Raw genomic sequence first — 26,599 nt, 5'->3', positions numbered from 1 at the left:
GGGATCATCGTCATCATAACACATACCAATTAGAATTTAATAATATATACGAACTCTTTTAATGTTTTGTTTTATTTTTTGTTTTTACGATTAAAATCTATAATTAATTGGCAAAGACCAAAAAGTTCAGTGCCTTTTTGTCCTCTGTTTATCAAACGTGTATTTTTTATTTGGTTGCTTGTAACATTTAAAAAAGAAACATAGAAATTCATCATTCCGCAAATGATGATTATGGACTAATTTCGAAAACTGCGCGGTCATTGCGCTAAAAATAATTAACGAACATTTTTTTGATTACATAAAACAATTTCCTATAAAATTTGCGAACTGATTGATGGATTCGAATTACGATTCACGAGGAACTAAATTTCAAATATCGTATGAAATCTGATTCGTACTCAATATGAGGCAATCTAAAATGAATCGTTTTGCAAGTTTCAATTTGTTTAAGACGATCTCGAAATACGAGTTCTATCTGAGGCACGGAACGTGAAAAATTCCCGAACGAATTGTAAACGTGTTCGAGTGCCATGCAATATTTTCATTCGACGCCCTCAATCGGTTCTTCGGTTATGAGCCGTCAAGGGGACTGTTTGGTTTAGCGGAACCAAATCAACAGTATGAGATGGAATCGTAGTCGAAGTTATTTCTAAATATTACTTCGTTGATTTAAAAATACAGTAAAATGTATACGTACTAAATAGTTTTCACATTACTTTTTTAAATTAGTGTAATTGATTGACGGATGTATAAATAAAAGTTCAATTTCTACTCGAATGCAAAAAAAAAAGATTACAGTATTAACAAATAACTAGTGGGTCCCCCGTAAAACTTCGCGTTAATTCATAAGATTTTTTAGGAATTTCAAAACCTATGGCAGGTATGTTTTGATTTCATTTCATTGTAAACTGCAAGTCACTCATCTAAATTTGGCGTTAAAATGATGATGAAACCCTTTTTAAATGTAATTTTTAATGTCAAATAGTATACATCAGTTCAGTTAGAATTGGAGTTCGTCGATGAAAATTTACTTTAATTTTGTTTACGTTTATCCTAATTTTTACTTATACAGCCGTAGTACCGGCCAGTAACTTTCCGCTCTCTAAAATTAATGTTAAATTGTAACAATTTAGTAATGAATGCCATGAAGAATCCTCTGGATGGATGGCTGGAGCTCTTCAAAATAAGACCATAACCGATTTTTTTTTATGTGCAGCTATCGTCACTGGGACAAAAACCGGCTTACTCTATTTAATATACAAGATTAATTAGCCGATAAATTACGGGAGTCATATATCATATATTTCCGTATCAATTTAGAGCTCTTCGTGTATATGTATATGAAATATTACACGTAAAACTACTCTAACTAAATCAAAGGGTGTTAAAATGGAAAACAGTGTGAATAGACCATATCGCGCCCAGACTAATATTTTAAAGCAAAGCCTGTCTGCGAAAGTAAGACCGTATTGATAAACTATTTCAATCGCTTATCCACATCCACACTGGCTAACCGTCATGACAGTTTCGGATTTTTAAAATTTAAGAGAGAAATATATGAGGAATTATAATAATTATTGCGTTTAACGAGATTATGAAGAGCTGCAATAAAAAAATAAACTTACTCATATTAAAATAAAACATATTTATTCTTTACTTTGAAATCTATGTTCTTTATGGATTGCAAAGAGATGAGATGATTCAGTGGATGTTAATCTAAGGTTGTGGGTTGGAACCCAAGAAAGCATCACTGAGTTTTCAAGTGCTCAATTTGTGTTTGTAATTAATCATAGGCTCAGAGGTAACAGGCTACCGGCTGACAACCGCTATGGCGCATCGTAGTTCACTTATATTTATTGTAAGGTTTGTAATAAATATATTAAAATCGCAATTCAATCCAAGAGTCATTACAAGAATATCGCACCACTGACACGAAACGTAATACATATTTAAGCTAAGGTGCAACTTACTCAGCCATTTAAAATTTTAATGTAAAAACATTTCTATTCGTAAAGATTAATGGTTGTACTTTATTGATGATTTTGTGATAATTTATTTGAATCAATTAATAATTTTCAATTGCTAAATTGGTTTATCAATTAAGCCGTGACAGCTCATTGCTATAATAATTACCTAAATATTGACAAAAGAGTTATTGAATTTTATAGCTGATATATTTTATGATCAACAACTATTGAAGTACTGTATATTAATCACGGGTTATGATTAATTTGAACTTTGATATTACAGAATGATCTGGTATTCTTAATAAATCATTTTTGTCAATTAAATCAGTTAATGTATTTTTTTGCATTTTCCATAATTATATTATAATACACGATTCAAATAAAATAAATTAATTTTTCATAAAATCATTTTTACCATTAAGTATTTTGCTCGGTCTGTGTCTGTATATACTCTTTTATAAATCTCAGGTATCATATAAATTTATTAAAGTTATGCTTCAACCAAGCCGATTTTTTTTACACTAAACAATAAAGAGTTAATATCTTATACAGACATCGATTTCTTTCTTTCACGGCTAAACTACGGAATCCAAGCAAACTTGAACCCTAAGGTAAATAATGGACTACTTTTTTATACCAAAAACCTACGAACGAACGATAGACCGCCCCCCATCCCCTACAGGCTTAGACTAGTTTATTATAATTATGTTAGTCTTCATTGTAGGAACAGTAGCTCATCTGTATGACTCGCTTGTATAAAAATAAACTTATTTACATTTATTACAATTCTCAACTAGCAATTTTCTTTGTTCAACTTTATAAAAATTTCATTTCGTTTTTTCTAGTATTTTTACAGCAAGACTGCGTTATCCTAAGAACACTAATGAACGGCGAATTATTCGCTCAAGTCGGTAAGCGTTTATTAATAACTTTTTATTTGAGTGATTTATTATGATAATTACATTATTTCTCTCTTACAATATTGTTATTATGTAATTTTAATTATCGTAATCAGCTTCACGAAACTTTCATTCAGCGAGACTTTGGTCTAATCAAGCGTTTCTGGTTTCCCATGACACGGAGCACAATAGGATTTTAGTTGAAAACTTTGTTAGCGGCAGGCCAAGGTTGCAAATTTCCCTTCGGACCTAAACCAGTTTCTACTTGCGGACTATATCGATAACTTCCTCTGACGCTCGCTTAGATATTTATCACCGCTTAGAAATGCTAATATTTATTCCTCTTGAAACTGTTTATATCGAAAGGTCTCGAAACACCTACAAATAATAAATACTTTACTAAGTAAATTGGAAAAGTTTTAGGGATATTAAAAGGTCAAAACGATATAAGGAATATTAAATTAAGTATACGTTCAAGTATTCTATAGATTCTATAATCGACTCTAAACATTTTGTTTTCAGTTAATTCAACCACACACACAAACACACACACACAGCTACTACCAGTTTGGAATGAATATTCTTTAAATAAGATCTTTTGTTCTAATACATTTTTTTTTATAATTATGTAGGTTGCCTTGCAAACGAGCCACCTGATTATATGTGGTCACTAATACTCTTAGACATTTGTACTGTAAGAAATATTAATCATTCCTTATATCACCAATGCACCACCAACACCACCAACCCTGGGGTAATATTATGCCATTGTATATATAGTTAAACTGCCGCATATAGTCTTCAAACTGAAACATAATAATAAGTAGTTAAGTGCTCTTTGGTGTTAGAATATACAATGATTGAGTGGTAACAACCCCAAAAGCTAACAGGCTTTGGTCTTACCATACTTATTTACATATTAGGCAGCTAATTAAAACTAAGGAATGTGATACAAAAATCAGGTCAACCCATTATGAAGTACTTTCAATTGATAATTCAATTACTACTGGCCAAATGTCATATATCTTTATCAGACGGGTTATGCACTTAGTTGATATGCGTTGCTTTGCTTGGCGATCGTGGCTTGCCGAATAATATTCTTCAACACAAAACTTTAAATAAAATTTTGAGCTCAAATTAAGAAATTAAAATAACTCAATTAACTAAGATATATTAGAACAACGCTTTCTGACTTATTACATTAGACAGTATACAATTTTCTATGCAAATACTTGACTATCTTCTCCTCTGTCATTTATCTGAGTGTGCGTGTGCCCACATAGATACTCTGAGCGTAGCAATAGAACTCACACTAGCAGCTTACACTGCACACATGCACTGTAGCGATTGGTAAAATGTGTGGGGCGCATTACCGTGGACTGAACTATGTACACAAGTTAATGTAAACAATAATATAAAATAAGTTTTATTAGCTAAGCAAAGTTGCAACGCGTACATAAACTCCAAGTCTATGAATTTTAATTATTTATCAAACTTTATAATGTTATAAAATATCGATATTACGGATATTATAATGGTTGTAGTTAACATAGGAATGCAGATTATGTCGAATTTTGCAAGGACGCCTTGAATCAACTTAGTAATGTTATATATTCAAGTACAAAAATATATAAAACAAGTAAAACGTGTTGTATACATCTGTTCGTTGGTGTGAAAAATAATACCAAAGCTAATTTAAATGCTAGGTTCGAATATCACGAATATAAAGATAAAATTAACTAACGGCCAATAAATGTCACTGCTAGGTAGTGCATTTCTTGCGCGGACATTTTTTTTTATTGCGCTTATGTGGATTATCCGTATAATATATCCGTATTCTTACATCAATTGAAAACATATCTAAACTAGTTTCCGGGTGGAAAAGGGGGATGGGTGTTATGTTAGGTACACTATTACGTTTTCTGTGCCTTTGACAACGTGTATGGAAAATTTGATGTTCGGTTTATTAGTTAAGACGTAAAAGCGTAACAAACAAATAAACAAAGTCGCTTTCGCATTAATAATATTTGTATTTAAATGAATTCAATCGTTTCCACGTAATAGTAGCACAAACAAATACATTATAAAATTTATAATTTTATCTAACTAAATTTTCCGAAAAAAAATATATATTATAAAAATATACTACGCACAGACAATTTCACTATGCATATCGACTCGATCTAGTCACGGCCAAATATATTAATTTCGATGAAATCGTTGAATTGATCCGTTGCAACGAAAGTCCAGTAATAAAAGAATACATAACTTAAATTTTAGACATTTTTCGTAGATTAAAATTTTTATTTGTTTTATATCAGTCAGACGCTGAACTTCCAAATTTGAATTTTTAGAGTTTGATTGAGTGTCGGTATTGAGGTCAATGGCTTGTTATATGGTACGCGTCGTGTTCTTATAGTATGTATGTTTTAAGGACAAAGCTTGCTAGAAATAGTGTTTAAAACACTCTCAAAATTACAGGAAGGCTCAGCTCAGTGTTGGAACATTTAAAGGCTCCTACTTTGCCTACGAAATTAATACGTTATAATGAAACAAATCTATCGCCTGATCATTTACGTACATTATATATGTATGTAAAAACCAGAAGCGTAGCGTGCCTTAGCGGGGCCCCGTAGAAAAATTAATTGGGGGCCCTTAGGAAGGGTAAAGATTTTTCACAAAAGAAATTTTTAATGATCAAGTATAGTTTGCGTAAAATTACTTCTAACGGAAACACCTTTTAACCCATGCAGAGGATTACGATTTGCTTTGACGATCTACTAGTAACCAACATAAGTGGCAATACGGTTTGTTTAAAACATTAGAATAACATAACCATGGTCATGGCCTTTTTTATGTTGCCTTGTTTATATATGAATTATAGTACGAGTAGACCGATAAAGATTGGTTACTCTCTAAATCTTTTGAAAACGGTACTTGCGGCTTAAATGGATCCGATTTAAAAATAGTAGTATAATTGATACGGCAGATACGGCGTTAGTTACGCCTCTGGTAAAAACCGAGCTGCATCAAACACAAAAACGTATAGTATTCTGTGAAATAATTATTGTAATACGTAGACAACTCCCTCCTACCAACTCCGTACATATACATTACAATACATATTTATATGAATTAATTGGACATTATGAGTAATAGTGGCTCAAAATTATTATTAGCCGTATAACTATAATAGACGCAAATGTATCTCTGACCGGACAGCTTCCGACCAATCCATTCATCACGCGGCTGCTGCGGTTTGAAACTTAAGTTCGAAATCTAATAATTCGTAATAGATAAGCAACAAGCTACACTGCGGTTTGCTATTATGACCTATCAAAATTTACCAGTGAACCATTAATTGTTATGAAAACAATATGAAATCAATTCAAATCACAATGAACTCGATTCAAGTAGACTCTTGGTACTTTTGAATCGTGATGTTACGTGATTAAATTAAAGCTACCGTTTAATATTTAATAAGGTTTTAAGATTTTATATACACAATAATAAACTTGTTAATTTCTTAAAGGTTATTAGTGAATAAATTCAAAAGTATATCGTTGATATACGTATTAATAATTGTGTTTAAGATAACACTCACTTACCAATTATTTTATCGTCAGATATACGATAAATACCTTTTCTAGCAGTCCTTAGGTTCAGTAAGCCAGTGTAATTACAGGCAGAAGGAATAATTATTAGTTCCCATGATTGGCGTCGCATCGACCCCTTACCGTCACAACTTGGCGGACTTCCTTCCTATATTAATTTAATTTGTTTTTAATTCTAATAATCGAAATTATTAATAGCGCCACTTTATTTAGGCTTTGATTGGATTTATAGAAATTCGTATAAAAGAAGGTTACTAGGTATTGACGGCTTGCGATACACACATAAAATTAATTAAACGACACCTGATGGTAAGTCAACAACTATAACCGTCGCCAATGTACCACCAACCTCGGGAGCTATAAGTATTGCTGTTTGGCGGTGGAATATCTGCTAATATAAGTGACGTTCTGGCACAAAGCCCTACCACCATCTATATGACTATATAATATTCTTACAAGTATTTTTATTGATTTTTATACACATTACTGTTTTGCACACGACATGAAAAGATGGCGTCTTGTAGTAGGATTTATGGACTCACTAGCCCTTACCGGATAGATTATCGCAGTGGTTTCTTAGAAATTCACTTGGTGCTAAATTACAAATTCCATTGCCTTTTAATGTTTTCATTCCACTAAGAGTAGCATACACTTGCCAAACATAAAGTTGACTAATAGTCGAACTAAATTAAATTGCTATAATTTAGAGCACTTTGATTATACATACTTAAACACTTTTCTTATCTAACAATCTATACTATATTCGTAGTAGTATATATGTTATATTCGTAAAAAAGGGTTAATAAAACTAGGACCCGCGCTGCAGCTCTTTCCGGACGTGTCGTTGCTAATGGTACATAGGACATTTGCACCTGTGTTTGTGCACAACGTCTTGTGTACTTATAATAGGTTAAGTAGTCTTGAGCTTGGCAGATGTGGCTGAAATGCGTCTGGGAGATATAATCAAAGACTTATATATAATTATAATCCATTATTTATTAATTAATGCTATTCATACTGCGAAGTTTTTTGTACATTGCGCTGACTTAAAAGAGTTTTGTAGAAAATTATATATATATTTACTATAAATGATTTTACTTTTATAATTAAGGAATTACTTTAATTAAATTATATATTTATATAATTAACGCTTTTTTACGTTAATATTAAATTTTTGGTATTTTTATAATAACATTTGCATTATAAATTACAAATCGTTTTATTTTATCGTAAACATTTGATCCGATAAGAGATTGGACTCGATTTTTTTTTTTAATATAAATAAATACCTTAAAGGTCATATCGAATATTAAATAACAATTGGTGCTTAGTTTCTGCTCGTATTATAGAATACGCATATGATAGAATACGAATACGAATATGCACATAGCACACATCCTTATTACTTGAAATTCTATGTATGATTACTGGTGTGCGTGAAGTAACACGGTACTAGCGAGTACATTCGAACGAAACGTATGAATTGTATTAGAAAATTATTAACAAAAAAGGCATTGTAAATCTTGCCAGCGATTGGCTGCTCTACCAATATCATAAAATATAAAAGTTCGTATGTTAAACAAGCAAAAATGACTGGAAGGATTTGATAAATTTTGGAATCTTATATATTAATAGCTTAAGCCGATTTTTGTCCCAGTGATTTTGGGTCGATAGCTGCACATAAAAATCGATTATGGTCTCATTTTGAAGAGCTCCAACCGTAGATGTGATCGTAGAAAAATAAAGAGGATTCTTAATTGCAATATACTTAATTTATTAGAATTAATTTTAGAGAGCAGAAAAAGGTTGCTGGCCGGTTAGAGATTGGTACTATGGTGGTATAAGGAAAAAAAATGTAAATTTTTATCGACAAACTCCAATTCTAACTGAACTATTTGACATTAAAAATTTCATTTAAATAAGGTTTCATCATTTTGGCGCCGAATGTAAATGAGTAAATTGCAGTTTCAAATGAAATTTAATAAAAAAAAAACCTGTCGTAAGTCTCGAAATTCCGAATACACTGACTTAATGCATAGGCTAGCTACACATGACCCCACCGTAACACGGGAGCAAAGCCATCGGCGGCAGCTGGTTTATAAATATCTTTATTCCAATCATAAGAATTTACGTTCTACATTTAATTTAATTAACAAATACAAATGATTTTTTTTAAATAGAATAGCGTAAAATACATAATGTTGAATTAAGGAACAGAATACAATACTAACGACATTATAATTTTCATAATTTAAACAAAGCTGCAGGCGCAGAACGCTTAATTTCGGACGAAGACAGAAAAATGTTATGCAAATTTGTACACTCTGTTTTTTCATCCATTAGTCGTTTTCATAGTATGAATTGGCGAGAAATGGGCCATAGAACAGAGAGAAGAATAAAAATGTTTTGCTCTATCTCGGCCAAGCCGCTGAACCGAATCTTATGAAATTCTGTATGAAGCAAACTTGAACTCCAAGGAAGGTACATAGGGATACTTTGTTATGCTTGACATCTGACGACTAACCCTTAAAACGCGAGCGAAACCGCGTCCGACCACTATTTACTTATAAAGTATAAAAACATTTTAAAAATTTTAAATTCGTTAAAAAAAATAAGAACGTTGTCTCCTTTGGTGCGAACTAAATCTTTCAAGAGTGTGAAAAATTAAAATATAATAGAACCTTATTGTTATTTATACTTTTGACAGAAAGTATAACATGACAGAATATATAAAAAAAACTCAATCGATGTATATATCTTATATAGATAAGATATTAACTCTCTATTGTTTTATATTGTATAACTTTAAATCAATTTACATGATACCCGAGATAAATGAAGGAGTATACAATTTATTTTTTATATATATGTATAGATGAGATTTTCAAATTCATGTATTTACTACGTGTCTAGTTTTTGATATAGTTAAGTATCGTATATCCATGCTTGGGGTTCAAGCTTGCTTAATAACAAATTTTATGAAATTCTGTTATTTGGTTTAGCCGTGAAACTGTAAAAGACAGACAAACAGACAAGGTTACCTTTGAGTTGTCTGCAACAATTGCTGCATTAGCGATCATGCACATCTTTCTTAAATAAATCAGAATATAGATTACGTGTCTATGTTTTATAGTCGTTTCATTAAGGAGTATTTATGGTACTTAAGCGACAGTTCAGAAATCGAAAGTCCGTATTCAAAATCAGCGGAAGTCTCCCGTTTCTATAAAAACTGGTCTGTGAAAGAACAATAGGAGAGAAAGAAAACGCCTTTTTTTGAAATGTAATTAGGAAATTAACGGTACGGGCTCGGGAAAACAAATGGTGTCCCATTCGTGTAAAGCTATGGCCTCGACGGCGGTTAGTTAAAAAATACAGCGGGGAGACGACACGAATAGGCTTTTACGGTGACCGTATATTTTATTACAACTCCTGTTTTAAATGTTTCGTTTATGCGATTATCCGTTTTTGTTTTAATATCAAGTTTTATATACTTGTTAAAATATTACATTCATAGATTTGTTGACATTGTCCGATGTTATGCGATAATCGGTTATAGCCCAAACAATCACAAATCTCAGTTTCATGTTTAAAATTTACGTTTATAATTATGTGTTTCGTGTTTAGGGGTGAAGGAAAACGGGGAATGACGAGGAAACTTGTTTGTTTCGAATAAAATGTGTTTTGTAGCTATTCAACGCTAAGCTATGTTTTGTATAATAAGTATTACGTAGGTAATAATTAGTAGAGCACTTTTAAATATTGTAGGATTCAACTGAATAATGATATATATTAACTATTTTATATTTTTATACCGATTCTACGGAGTTTGGAGTTTAAATTATCGAGAAGAAACGAGAAGGATCTCCTTAGGCTTAGCTACTTACTGATATAAGTTTCTTACAGGTTCTGATGTAGGTCACCCATTTCTCGAATTAAATAAATACTAATCCTTTTATGAAGTCGGTTAAAACAAATATTCACCTGTAACTTTATTGAAAGATTTACCTTAATTAAAGGATAGCACTAAATTCATCTACAAGGTTTTTGCTCTATTTTTTTATCAGGCACTTAACAACTAGCTACCGCAAAGTCGTAAATCAAGTTTGATGGAAATATTATAATTGCATTAGTTTTATTTATACGTTCAATATCTTTTGATTAATATATATATTATGAAATATTAGAATGTCAAATATATTATTTTTATTTTCTGATCGATCAATATTATGTTTTAAATAAATTGTTTCTTAAATACCACGAGCCACAATTAAGTAGAACAAAATATTATAATTGTAAAATTTAAATAAGCACCAGGTACGAATATAGGTGATTAGTAGAAATTAATTAATTTATAATCGGGCGGTATTGTCACAGATATATTATTTTGTTGATTAGGTTTTATCATTATTTGCAAATGTTTCTGTTATTAATGATATAATAAACTCTAAAGCTATAAATGACGAAATCAAATTGATATTTTACCTACTATGATGTTATAGGAAATAAAAAAAGACGTTTAATTTAATTTTTCAGTTTTTTTTCAACAAGATTCCATAAAAAAAAATTGTTAATATTATTCTTTTTCTAGTTTGATGAGAATTCAATAAAAACAAAACAGATATTGCTTGCTTGTGTAGCTTCTACGTGATTAACAATAGAGATTGAAAAAAAATATTAAACATTTTTTTTTTTTTTGCTTTCATCTTTGCGTCTTATTGAAGATACAAATATTGTCAATAACGAATAAGTAATCGGAAACATAATTTCTTGCAATCATCATCAAGTAACCGTATAAACACAAATAATTTGTACAACAATTCGTTTTATTTCACAAATATTAGAACAAGTTTACTTCAAATTAACAATCAATTCTGTGACCTTTGAAATAAATCTGAGATAACATTTCAAGTCATTTCTTATAGCGATAATAATATTCCTTTATATATAATTAAATCATCAAAACAAAACGATGTTGAAATAAAGCGTAATATTTGGAATTAATTATATTTGAATTATTCAACCACCAAAGGGAATAGAGATGATTAATTTCTTTATCACATTACACAGACCATTAAATTGACGCGAACCACTATAATTAATTGAAACTCATTACGTTGACTTCATTCTTTCCCGATTATCATTTGTTTTATCCCGGGTAGGGCTCGGAAAAATACATTACGAGGGGTACTGGCATTTGTCTTCGTCGCCTTCGCAGCCGACGTTAATTAATATGGAATACCCTTTGGGTTTCACGGCTGTTTACCATTATTTGATTTATGTCTCTATTTCCAATTTTATTCAACTAATTATTATAAATTTTAAAAGAATATTGACCTAAGAGGTATTTCTTATATGCATATATCTTTATTAGGAATTTATATATTTTTTACTTTTTTAATTGTTGGTAGGGTTTTTACTCTATTAACTATATTTGACAATAAACATATTACTATTACTATTCTAAATCTTCGCTTTATAAGATAAAACCATGAAATGTTTACATACCGAAAAGAAGCGATAGCATAACAGTTACTTTTTCACGAACCTTATTATGAATCCTGCTTTGAAATCAAAGTATACTATGTCCATAATTTTTTATCATCTATATTATAATATTTTATAATGAAGGAGATAGTTATGAATAAGTTTTCAGTTTGTTACGGCAAATAGAAAGTGCAGCGGTTGATTATAGAAATGAAAATCTTAATCCTGCAAGGATGTATTGACTTTGCGGAGTCGGAAACTTGGTGTTATATGTTTATCTTCACTCCTCGTGACTGTTCAAAGTTTGATACTATTTCTATCAAGATAGTCCACATTGTTGTAACTAAATACATTTCATATGCGTATTTTAGTGTCGCGACCCAAAATCAAACCTTTTTTTCCTGAAAACAGCATAACGGATTCTAAATTTATATGATTCTAAATTTAAAATTCAAAACAAAAAGAAATTTGGAGCATACAAGATCTTAATAATAAAAAAATATAATATTCAATCAGCTTGGAAAATCATTCTTAAAAACCGATACTTTTCGTAAAATAAAAACGATAAAATTAAAAACACATAACAAAAACAGTCAATCGATTTGCACGTGTATACTTGCAAATATAAAACCGGACAGTGCAAATTCCATTTTGCAATTCACGTTTAGACAATGCACTTATGCAATACACTGACTTTAATGCCTGTATGTATTATGGACAATTCAAACTCGGACTGGAACTTGGGCACTGATGGCTAAGGAAATTTAGTACGACGCATAAGCTGCTTTGGATGGTTGAATAATCATTGAAATGGACCGCATTGTGAGACTTGCACATGCACTGCTCAATTCACTAGAGCCTGCCTGCCTGCCTGTCCACCGTGAATTTACTTAACAGCCACCGAATTTATGTTGTGGCTTATATCTGTTATGTAGTACTGCAATAGCAATACAAGTTTCAACATTTTCGTAACGCGTTATAAAAGTGACCACTGTAACGAGGCTGATACATGAGGTTAACTTTAACGAAACCCTTTATTTGACAATTTTAGTGATATTCACAAAAAAACGACCTCTTACAGTTTTGCCAGTTGAAAAAAAAAAGAATGCCATTAACTCGAAATATTTTAAGTTAATACTTAGTTATTGAAGCTCACAGATCATCCCCAATTAAAGGTATATGGGAGGTAATTGCTTGTGATCTAATTTCAAGACCATTATTAGCTGGTCTCTCTCTCTCTCTCTCTCTCTCTCTGAGTACATTTATAGATATCCGTATACAAGTTGTCCTTAAAAACGTTCTGATATGTTTGTAGCTACGTCATAATAAAAACCAGAAAATGGTGTATGACATATTCATAATATACATTGCTAAATTTAAATTTGAACTAGAATTTAAATTTCGAATACATCATCTGCTAATAGAATACATTCCAAATACAAATAATATTCTAAAGGCTGATAACCTTATAAAATTACAACACGATTACATAATTTGTGTGTTTTGGATTTGCGTTCAAATATAGAAGCACGCACGGCACAGCGATTAGGTTGCATAGATAATTTGTATAACTAATCACGTAAAATTATATAATTATTTTGCCTTTAGTATTGAATTATAGACGAATGTTTTATTCGTAATAAAATATATTCAATTAAGTTAACAGTATAGCTAATGGCAATTTTATAATGGCAGGAACTTCCTATAGATGCGTTCCATTTTAACAGTAAGTACCAAAATTAATGTATACTAAATTTTGTATGTAAATACCTACTATATTTAAAAAAACAAAAACAAAAAAATATTCAAGTTACACCCTGAGAAAATAAATTATAAATAAATTTCAAGCCAGTAAAAAAAAATATTTCCGTATTTTTTATCATTACGGGTGACCGAAACCGAACAGGAAAAATATTCGAATCTGTTAATAAATGACCGAGTTACAAAAACACAACCGTATTGAGAACAACCTTCTTTTTTTTAAGTCGGTTCATAAAAAAATAATAATGAAAAGAATTTTAAATTTAGTATTTCATAAAACAGATTCAGAACTTCGTATGAGATATACCCTAGTTATATCGAATGAAACCTCGAACTACAGTTTTATAAAAAGCATCTACATAGACGAGGGAATTCAAAAGTATTATTGATAAATTATACATTATCCATAAAGTAACAACTAACAATATATTATAAACACTTTGTTTTATTATAAAACGGAAGCGGAACGTGTTAAGCACTCGATCATACCGAAGTTAGCAAGTATTTACATTAGTATCATAAATTTGTAAGAAGTTGAGAATACCGACACGCACAGCGCCCCCTCGTAGCGAATAATTAATGAGTCGATGAAATATTTTGAATGTTTACACCTCTTGCATTTGATGACGAGGAACTTGAATATACGAAGCTCATTCATAGTTCGATAATCTAATATATTTTATTACACGCACAAGATCTTTTATATCTCTATACGAATTTGATAGTTGGTTTAAAGTAATTTATTTTATGCAGTTTACTTGTATATAGTCATAAACCTTAGATTTATATATTCAATGCAATTTGCTAATAGGTCAGCTATAATGAACACTACTAACAGTTCTTAATTAATATATATTTATTTATAACACAACACCATCCCTGACTACTTATACGCACTTCAATTTAACTTCCAAAGTCCCGATCACAATTTCGTAAAAAAAAAACATGAAATATTTTAAAAATCGAATTAATACTTTTTTTTATGAAATATTTTGTGTGTAAATGTAAATTTGATTGTTATTAATACTGACAGTAGTGGGTCGCCCGCGAAACTTCGCGTTTATTCAAAAGATTGTTTAGTAATTTCGAAACCTATGACAGGTTTTGTTTTGATTTCATTTCATTGTAAACTGCAAGTCACTCAACATTTGGCGCCAAAATTATGAAACTTTATTTGACTGAAATTTTTAATGTTAAATAGTATACATTAGTTAAGTTAAAATTGGAGTCTATCGATAACAATTTACTTTAATTTTGTTGACGTTTTTAAATTTTTTTTCTTCTACTGTAGCCGGCCAGTAATTTTTCTGCTCTCTAAAATTAACTATTTTTTAAAGTGTAACAATTTAGTTAATTGCAATCAAGAATCTTCTTTATTTTTCTGCCCATCTACTCTTTTATGTGATACTATCGTCCCATAATCACTGGGACAAAAATCGGCTCACGCTATTAATATTTAAGATAACGAACGAAAGCAAACGAAAGCATGTCGATTTACAATGTAATATGTCTATGGGCTAGCCCATAGACATATTTCTGTAATAAATATTAAGCATTCCTTACATCGTCAATGCGTCACCAACCTTGGAATATAAGTTTTATATCGTTTTGCATGTAGTTAAACTATTTTACTCACTATTCACAAACCGGAACACAATCATTCTAGTATTGCTATTTCGCGGTAGAATATTCGCTGATTTTGTGTACCTACCCAGGTGGGCTTGCCGAAAACCCTTCCACCTAGTAACCCTGTGATAAATTAATATTAAATTAAAAACAATAGTTGTTGCAGTAAGCCTTAATATATATAACGTGTATTATTAAAATAATCTCAGAAAAACTTGTCGGATTTCAATAATTCATTCAGTGTTTGATAGTCCGTAATAATTAAACAGTATTAAAAAGATATGTAATATTCAAATTAACAGTGGATAAAATCGAGAGTCACGGCTAGTCTTAAATAAAACTTTGCAGTAAATAAAATCAACTGTCAACAAGCGAAGCGAAGACAATAAGCGTCTATTTACCTAATTCAGAGCAATTGTGAGTCAAAACGAGCGCCTGACCCGTTTAATTTGACGTCGCCGTCTGTTGCATCCTCTGATTAACTTCCTGTTTCAAATTTCTATTAACTTGCCTTTGTCAATTAAATTATCTTTATTTCATATTGGATTTGACAAATTTAACTTTAATGTTGGAAATGCTAAAGATGTATGATGATAATTTGTATTTTCTATCCTAATTAGAAGTACAGTTTTGTAAATAATAATTTTTAATATTCAATGGATTTTTTTTTTTATTTAATTTTTTTGTCGGGTTATATAAAACAAAAATATTAAGGTTACCTTGTAGAAACTCGTTCGTTATACATATTTCTATTTATTTTATTTACCTTAAATTATAACAGTCACATGGGTACCACGTAATGATACAATAACGTAATCTATCTAGAAATTAATAACACAGAGATTTAGGGCTTTCCAAGAAGACCAGTAGAGATGAAACCAGTCATTGGAACGGTGCAGTTCAAAATAGATTCACCCCAGCGTTGACCGGTGGGGCTATGAGTCACGCCGGCTCCACCGGCGTAATCATCCTCTATGGTGTGCATAATAAAAGTTCTGCGTCAGCAGGAACCATCGCGGCTGTTCCCCTGGTCTCAACGGCGAACGACCCGTGTTTTCTTCGGATATCCGCCATAAGGTCCTCCATTGCTCGGCTTTATATCGACGTTCCATTATTATTATTATTTTTATCAGCGATAAGTTTACAGCTAGTCTAGTCATTGTCTAGTTATTGTAATGTTCTTATGTAAAACTCAGTCTAGACACTTTTTTATAAGCACTATATCATCGAACGATTCGAACGTTTAATATCGGTCTGATATACGATAAATTGTAAAATTTTTATTACAGGTATCATATTGTTTTATGAATAAAACTGCCACTTAACTGAAGTAATAGTTTTACAAAAGCCGATGAAACCTTCGAAGCGAGAGTGAATGATCTAAAAACTTCGCAAAACATATTGAATGAAGGTACTATACCCTATTCTACCAATATTTTTATTCGTACACTGTAAGTGTATTATAATGTATAAATTATTTTTGAAGATTATTTTTAATAGTATGGAAAGATTTTAAAAATAACAGCCAGTTAATGTCCCAATGCTAGACTAAGGTCTCCTTTAATTAGGAAGGAAACTTATTCCAAGCTCCAAAGTGGGCTGGTAGATAAGCCTTTGGTAGAATTTCAACACAGACAGCTTTTTTCAAATTTCCTTTCATCATAAAAATTTAGATTTATTACACAAATACAGTTCATTAAAATTGAGTGGAGCTTGCCTGGGTTTGGACCTATATTTTAGGGATTTACGTAACCACTGAATCATCTCCACTCCATAAAGCGCAATACCATTTTATTTTCAACTGCTTTCATCCTACCTTTAAATTCGATGGGAATATTTGACGAGGATCGTTAATCACAAGTTTTATCGACTACCATACATTAGACGTCCTCTTGCAAATGGATCCTCTTGAATAGATTTAATAACACAAGACAGACGAAGATTATATTTCACACGACAAAAATAAAATATACAAAAATAATTAAAAGTAAATCAAATCAAAACAAATCAAAATATACTTTACTTAAGTAGGCTTTTACAAGCACTTTTGAATCGTTATTTAACACACTAGTTAAATTAAAGCTACCACCGGTTCGGAATGTAGATTCTACCGAGAATAACCGGCAAGAAATTAAGTAGTTACTCTTTTTCAACATCTAAAAATACAGTCATGTTAGTTAAATACAATTATATATGTATGTTATGTCTCCTGCCTGGAAGTCAACAAGCATTAACTCCACGTTTTTTTATCATCAATATAATCTAAATATTATTTACTAATCGTCCAACAAACAAGAGAAGCTGAGTGTGTAATAAACTTAAACAGGCGGAGCTCATTGGCATTTGTTTGAAACTCAGTAACGAGTTCAGTGGTTCTCTGATTGATGAATGTTAGAGCTCGTCCCGGCTCGTATTGATAACATTACGCATTAATTTCGCTATCAGCCCCAAAGCGATTCGCAAAAACCTATTTTTCATGTCTGAATTGCATGGCATTATTAATGGTTGTATGATTTTTATTTAAATTAAAGCTTCGCAATTATTAAAACGTTACTCTATTGTCAAATTGATTTCGTTTTAATTATGTTCGTTATTTATGTGAAGATAAATTTAGTTAGTTGGTGATTTAGCATTTGTAAGTCGATATTTGATACGAATATCAGAGTATTGGAAGAAGTTAAATATATTTCACGAATCCCAAGCGCGTTGTTAATTAATTCCTTCTTGGGGACGTTTGTCTCTTTTTAAAGCGCCATCGTTGATTTTCAATTCCTCGGAAATTTATGGGAAATGACACTTCGGTACAATTTCGTCTACACTTATAATTACTGACTGGAAGTTTTTTTCAGCTTTTATACTTTTTGATAAAGTCTCTTGATATGTATATGTATATTTTGAATATAATTTGGAAGATTGTTTATCGAAATTATTTGTGTTGTATTTTATTTAACTCGTAAAGATAAGTACGAACGATGATTTTCGCTGTTTTGGGGTGTTCTTTAGATAGATAGGTAGCTCGTGATAGCTTATCAGACGAGGTATAAATCAACCACCCCTCCTAAACTGATAGCAAAAGCGAAATTCGAATGTAAATCATACATTTGTTCTCGAATTGCGGAATTTTGTGGGGGAATAATAAGTAGAATGCAATTCAGAACTCGTTTCGGTTTTCCTTTGTTTTTACGAGGATCTACGTAATGCGATTTATTCGCAACGGCAATAAGCTGATTATTAAGGTCAGTCATACCAGACCATAAAGGCTCGTTCAATAATTATATAAGCATTATAAATATAAAAGCAATTCATTCCACATTTTTATTGATTAATTGGACCGTATTGTCCAGAATTGTGCCAACCGCCAGAAGTACTAATAAACTTTGTTAAGATTTAAAAGAGATAAATAAATCGAAGTTATGAAATAAATATAATCAAAATCAAAATATTATTTATTCAAGAAGGCTTTTACGAGCACTTTTGAATCGTCAGTTTACAGAATTGTATTAAAGGTAAAGTTCTATACCATGTTCTGCCTTTAAAGTAATCGAGTATTAGCTCCACGTTTTTCTATCGTGTATAACATTACGGTTATATATACATATATAATTTAACATAGTTACTGTTACTATAAAAATGGTTGTCTCTTATAAATATTAACAACTTTTATTAGTGCTTCAGTGTGTTGGTACATAACTACATATCACGGTTCAGTGTGTGTTATATGTGCATTTTTTTTTACTGTTGTAGATAGTAAATTTATTTGACTTTATTAAAGGATATCTTCATTTATGTTTGTGTTATTAACGGTTTTTCTCAGTGGATATCTTGAACCTCAACCAAGACTTCACATGTAAACATGATAGTAGAAATAGTTTCATTGATTTTATTACATTCAACAGTTCTTATATTAAATAATTTAAAAGTAATTTGCGTAACCCGACAAAATATCATTTCCGCAACCAACCCAATATTTTCATTTCACTTACAACTAAACTAAACTTAAATTAGTTCTCAAACTATTAAATTTATAGTAAACAAACTCATTTAGATGCAGCGAATGTTTTAAACTGTCAATTCCACTGTTGCAAGTTAGTCAAGTAAGAAAGTTTCGAGAGAACACGGGTGGACTAAGAAGCAAGTGTCTTCAGGCCCATTGAATGGGGCGCGTGTCTAAAACACGATACTCTGTTGCAGTTTAAACTTTACAAACATCTTAGTAACAAGGATGATGAATAACTAAATCTGCGTTCATATATTTAAAAAACGTTACTATTAGTAATTTCTAACACTACGAAGTTATCAAATTATGTTTTCTAGATATCATTTAAAAATATATTGGAGTTTAACTAAAATAGAACAGGAATTTGCTTTTTTAATTCTTCTGAAGCTGTAAATTATTGTATAGTTGTCAACTATTCGGTAATAATAATGCTAAAATCCTAATTAATCATCAATTTATGACATGAATATCTCCTGACCGAACTTTGCGATGATTGCTCTGGTTGTGAGGAAGCCTGCGTTTTGTTTCGGACCGGAATGCAGGTTATATTGCAGCAGAGCTGTGGATTAAGCTTCTTCTCAACTCAATGTTGACTTTCAGACAGGATGTTATGTATATAAAATTGTATTTGTCTGAAATGAGTAACTATTGAATTTCTTGCCTACGTTTCTAGCTTTACTTTTAATGTAGTTCTGTAAAATAACGATTCAAAGGTGTATTTATATACCAAAGAATATTTTAATCTTGATTTCTTCGGAGAAGTTATTTACAAGCAATGTGTACGGTTACTATTTTACTTTTATGGAAGCAAAGAATTATAAATATAAAGAACTCGTCGTGTTATAATGTTATAAGTAGATTACACACTTAATGTGATACTGGTTTTAAACATATTTGTAAACTGTTTTTATTGCATTAGACTTATTACCATATTCTTTTTATACTTAAATAACATTACCAATAACAATCCTTGATAAATTAAATCAAGGGATAATAAAATCAATAGTAATAGGAAGACGTCTTTTAATAATTTATTGCAATTCATTTTATCATAATTATATAGGAAGACTTAGAACACGCTTGAATCTTACGACGCTCGAACGTAGCAACAATGTATCTGCTATAAATCGTAAGTAAGTTATGGGGTTTACGTATTTCTAGTTTTATCCTTGCTGTTAGTTAACAGTTATTACCTAACAGCAAGGATAAAAGTCAAATAGATTATTGGAATTTTTCATTGTTTTATCATTTTACATACATACGTTAACAGCCTGTAAATTTCCCACTGCTGGGCTAAGGCCTCATCTCCCTCTGAGGAGAAGGTATGGAGCATATTCCACCACGCTGCTCCAATACGGGTGGTAGAATACACATGTGGCAGAATTTCGTTGAAATAAGCCACATGCAGGTTTCCTCACGATGTTTTTCTTCACCGCCGAGCACGAGATGAATTATAAACACAAATTAAGCACATGAAAACTCAGTGGTGCTTACCTGGGTTTGAACCCGCAATCATCGGTTAAGATGCACGCGTTCTAACCACTGGGCCATCTCGGTTATTTGTTTTATCACACACTATAAATATACAAGTACTTTTAGTATGAAGCAAAAAATATGGTAAAAGGTCACCATGAAGAAATTTGAACGATTCCTTTGTCTGAACCTGTAGTTACACTTGCTCACTCATCCTTCTAACTGGACCAAACAACCCTAAGTGCCTAGGCGGTACCTACCTAGACGGGTTTGCACAAAACCCTACCATCAAGCCTCATAATATATAAATAATTATAAATGTAAAAAATAAATAAAAATGAATGCCCTTTTTGTGTTAGAAAGATCATGCTCAACATTTCACATAAAAACAATACACAGTACAAAATATTACTCAAAAAAATAATATATTTTCATTTCCAGCATCAATTTTGTATCTTTGTACAACCTTGGACAACTTTTATATAGACTGGACACTGAGTTGAGATGAGGTGAAGTTCCTTTTACCATTCTAGAAACGGAACGTAGTTTGTTATTAGCTAATATGATATACAAGTAGCTGGATACTCCTATTTCTTACACTTTTTTTATATAGGGAGGCGGACGAGCAAATAAGCCACCTGATAGTAGTCACCACTGCCCATCGACATTGGCGCTGTAAGAAATATTAACCCTTCCATACATCACCATTGCGCCACTAACTTTGGGAACTAAGATGTTATGTCCCTTGTGCCTGTAATTACACTCATCATCATTCGCCCTTCGAACCGGAACACAACAATACTGAGTACTGCTGTTTGGCCGTAGAATATCTGATGAGTGGATGGTATTTACCCAGACGAGCTTACACAAAGCCCTACCACCAAGTAATTTTTGAGACACATACATGGTACGTCATTTTGTTTATAGCCAATAGTCTTACGCTTGATCATTATCGTGCCTGATTTTTTTTTTTTATGTTGTAGGTGACAAAGGAGCAGGAGGCTCACCTGATGGAAAGTGACTACCACCGCCCATGGACATCTGCAAAACAAGGGGGTTTGCAGGTGCGATGTCCATGGGCGGTGGTAGTCACATTCCATCGGGTGAGCTTCCTGCTCGTTTGCCACCTTACACATAAAAAAAAGTTTCCTCAACAGAAGGATTTGAGATTTTTTTTCAAATCATACTGAGAGGTGATTTATACAGTTTTTTTAATATTTTTGTGCATTTTTAATTTATAATAAGGTAAACTTTAATGGAGAGTATATTTGAATTAGTTCTCTTCGTATTAAGTACTTATACTTTAGCTGTACATAATAGAATCTCTTTGTAATATTTTATAATATTTAAAAAGCAAAATAGCCATGACGGAAGCAAGGAAATTCGCTCGGCACTCACTCCATCGATCATTCAGACGGTCGTCGTCCGTGACTTAGGACTTTAGCGTTATGTCACATTAGAGTGATCGCGTTCGACTTACGACACTTTATACATTACAATTATATTAAAATACTAGATTAAAACTCGGCGGTGAAGGAAAACATCGTGATAAAACCTGCATGTGTCTAATTTCAAAGAAATTCTGCCACATTGAAGCAGCGTGTATTCCACCAACCAGCATTGAAGCAGCGTGTTGGAATATGCTTCAAACCTTCTGCTCAAAGGGAGAGGAGGCCTTAGCCCAGCAGTGAGAATTTTACAGGCTGTTAATGTGATGCACTGTCAAACCTGCCAACGCTTAGAAAAGATTGTGTTTAACAGTTAGCCACTAAGTACACGCACACTTGTAAAGTAGAATGTGGTTTCCGAATGTCAAGCGTAGCTGTCATGTACACCAAGATAATAAAGTAATTTTTAACGTACTGATAACTATATATACTAGAAACTAGATACTGATTTTAATGTATGATACTCTGTCTAAATAAGTTAACCTAAGCTACCATTGGTTAAACTTGCTTACATTATTATCTATGAACATTGTTAGCTACTTGTCATCGGATGCCACTATTTTCCCAATTAACTTCCAATATTAGGCAAAAAAACTTTTTTTGAATCAATAAACAATCAAGTCTCTTCCAACTCGCCACAAAATTTTAGATTGGCAACATTTTAATAAATCTTTTAGTTTTTTCGTACATACACTTTGATTCTGGATCTTTAAAATTATTTTAAAGTGAGAATGTAATCTTTTCTAAAAAATGAGATATCAGCTTCTAGCTAATTTTGTCCAAAGCATATTGTAACTTAAGTGATCCCCGATAAAGTTTTCATTAAACTATATTTCTATTTATCTATACTTTGATTCTCTCTTATATTATCAACATACATAAAAAAACAAATAAATTTCTCAAAGTTTTAAAATAACCTAAACAATAATTTTAACAACGATAAAGCAAATTATTTAATATAATTTAATATCCGAGCACGGGAGTAAACTCCAAGCAGCTACTAAGAATTCGACCGAAAAAACATCTAATTTTATTAAATTACTTTTATGGACTCGTCCGGATTCAAACGCAAGACCGCCTAACCTACAGCCATATAAACTGCCACTAGACCATTTAGGCAATCAAAACCATTAACGCAAAAACACGTAAATACCAAAAATAGAACATATTATCCTTATGGTTTTCAGCAGAGAATAATTGAGTCACCCCTCTTAATCCTTGGATAACGTAAGAGCCGCCCAAGGCATACCAATACCATAAGCACTTAGCACCTTAAGAACTCGTATATAGGCGGAAAACCAATCCGCCAGCTTAAGCATTTCCAAGAAGGGTCAGTGTCAGGCAGCGGCCGTAAGTCAGCCGTATTTTCTTGCAATGTTGTAAAGTAAAACGCGATTATAAATAAATCGGATATAGGCAAGTTAATAATTAATAATGACGATAATATATACGATGCTAACGGTAATAATTAATAAATAAAAAATAATTCAAAAAATAATTTATAAATAAATAATTTATTAATAATTAATTAATTAATAATAAATTAATAATTAATTAATAATAAATAAATAAATTAATTAATAATTTATTTATAATAAATTCCTTTTTCGAGTGAGCTCGTAGCAGAACTTTTGCATCTTTAAAGAAACGACCAGCTGGAAATATCCCACTGGCATCATAAAAAAATGTAATTAGGTACTCTTTTCCACCATTTAAATTAACAAGTTTGATAATAAATTACAATTTAATTTATATAATAACGTCTCGCATTTTTTGTAAATGTTAATCTTATAGGGATACTATTTCTTATTTATTTATTTAGATTTATTTACCTATAATTAAAGTATCATAATAAATTTAGCCTTTAATGTTGTCGAACTTAATTATAAATAATTAGCTGTTGCCTGTGCCTTTGCTCGGCTTTTTAGGGGTTGGTCATCATGGTTTAAGCATAAAATATCCATCCTTTCTTTAAATCTTGCAATCTTGCTTCATATTAATTTTCATCATATTCGGTTCGATGTTTTAGACGTAAAACAGCAACATCAGAGACAGTCAGCATGACAGACATGTCTACATATAAATATCACGTGGCCACATATAAAGATCTCGTAAAATATAACGATCGTTGTTAGTAGGTAAAATTATATTTGTATATTATATTAATAACAAGTATAAACACGAAAACAAAGCCTCCCTTATACATAAGTCGAACTTAGAAATTTATTTAAAACAAGTATACACACTCGTAACTTGAGCCGCTTCGCTAACATTATAAAGAGAAAGTTTAATTATTTATAACCTATTTACGTCTTAACACCTGAACTAATTTAAATAACATTTATTGAGCACGTATCATATACTAGCTGAACCTGCGGTTTTACCCGCGCGAAATTTATAAATATTTACCTATAGCAAACTAATGGCAACGCACCTGTAACCCCCCTGGTGTCGCAAATGTCCATGGCCGGTGGTAATCAGTAATCTTTCCATCAGATGAGCCTCCTGCTAGTTTGACCCCTATAAAAAAAAATATTAGTATAGATTTGTACATAAAATAAATCAGGAACAGTTTGTACTATACAGTAAGAAGTTATTTATTTATTTATTTATTTATTTATTTATTGATAAAGTCACACCATCAACTTGTCACTAAGCACTTAAAATTTGTGTATCGATGGTATATTTTTTTTTTTTCGTAAGTATTGACGAGCTTCAGTGTGATCAGTAAAACAAAGTAAGTAATAGAGTTAAAAAAAAATTGTTCGAGTCATGCAAATATATATTGTATATTTTTTTTTGAATTTTCAATAATCATTGCGGTCGAATTTCAATCACTGGTTTAAACTGATTTGATTATTTTTAAATGTAACAAATTGATATAATTTTTTTTTAGTTGTTTTATTCGAATTTAGAATCATTATTATTAATCAGATGTATATTTTAGCCGAAGTAGGTCACCGGACAAGTAGAAAATTATTTTTCATTTATAAACAGTTATTCTCGTACTGCATATATTCGTACAATACCGATGAAACGATATCAAATGCGTAAATTTTAATTTATAGTGGAGCGGCTAAAGTGCGCGGTGGAATGATCTCTAACATTTTATATAATATGTTAAGTTTTATAGATTACTTCGAGTTAAAGAAGAAAAATCATAGGAATGAAAAGTGACATTATAATATTATTATTTCTTAGTGTCCTTTGAATCTTAGAAACTTCTCGAAACATAGTCGATAATTCTCGATTACAGGAGTGTTATGGAAGATCACGTAGACAGGAAAAGTTCGCTCTAAGCACTGTACGTTTATTTCATATTCACTGGAAAAGTTAGAGTACAGTGAGCGGAGTCGCGATATCCTCTTTATCAACCCAGTTGCGGTCGGAAGTAGTTTTCTTGTTCAACTCTATTTTCTTGGCAAATCGTGAAAGCGATCATGTGGCAAAACAGTCTTATGGATTTTGCCCGAGGGAACTTTGACTTGGGAATTCCAGCTAACAGTTGGTAGTCGCGATACGATGCAGTGTGTTTGAGAGCGAAACGATGTTTGAATGTTGCTTAGATGTGCATGTAAGCGATATCGCCGAAAGGTTTTTGGGCTTTGAGCTCTATTGCGAATATTCAGAACTATTTTAATGAAATTGTTATAATTTTATATAATTGTTATGGTTTTCATGGGTACGCCACTCGATCCCCGACCGAGTCGATGTAGAAAAAAGTTCATTAGTTTTCTATGTTGTCTTGGGTCTGGGTGTTTGTGGTACCGTCGTTACTTCTGATTTCCATAACACGAGTGCTTTAGCTACTTACATTGGGATCAGAGTAATGTATGTGATGTTGTCCAATATTTATTTATTTATCATGATTGACATATTACGTTGTTCAATTACAGTTATAAGATTAAAAGTTGAATTTAATTCCATTACGTTCTTATATGTGTACCGAGATAGTCTAGTGGCTAGAACACTTGTATCTTAGCCGGCGATTACGGGTTCAAATCTATTGAATTTTTATGAGCTTAATTCGTGTGAGGTTGCATTGTAATAGCGTGGTGAGGTAAGTTTAAACGTTTCCTCAAAAATAGAGACCTTGCCCACTAGTGGGACATTTACACTATTACTTTATATTTTTATTATAATTGACCTACGTTTTAAATTAACCACTGCATCAATTATGAGTATTATATAAAAGAATTTCAACGTCGAACATAAATTCATAATATGTGATATATAAGCAAAACTGTCGGCAGACGTTGTATGCCACGTATAATATACTAAAACCTTCTCCAAAACGCGCTGCATTTTACATTATATGTTTTAGGTATAT

The 26,599-nt window shown here is 31.4% G+C and overlaps 1 long non-coding RNA gene across 1 annotated transcript in view; it reads left to right on the top strand.

Moving 5' to 3' along the window:
- Positions 1–26,130, top strand: part of LOC135193309 (uncharacterized) — a 183,040-nt gene extending 156,910 nt beyond the window's left edge. Inside the window, exon 2 of the long non-coding RNA XR_010309154.1 lies at positions 25,986–26,130. This is a non-coding gene — a long non-coding RNA (uncharacterized LOC135193309). The remainder of the gene's footprint in view (positions 1–25,985) is intronic.
- The last annotated feature ends 469 nt before the right edge of the window (positions 26,131–26,599 follow it).

The sequence above is a fragment of the Vanessa tameamea genome, chromosome 2 (assembly GCF_037043105.1).
Source record: "Vanessa tameamea isolate UH-Manoa-2023 chromosome 2, ilVanTame1 primary haplotype, whole genome shotgun sequence".
Taxonomy (NCBI): Eukaryota; Metazoa; Arthropoda; class Insecta; order Lepidoptera; family Nymphalidae; genus Vanessa; species Vanessa tameamea.
The sequence above is the reverse complement of the archived record's forward strand: the minus strand, read 5'-3'. Positions and strand labels throughout refer to the sequence as shown.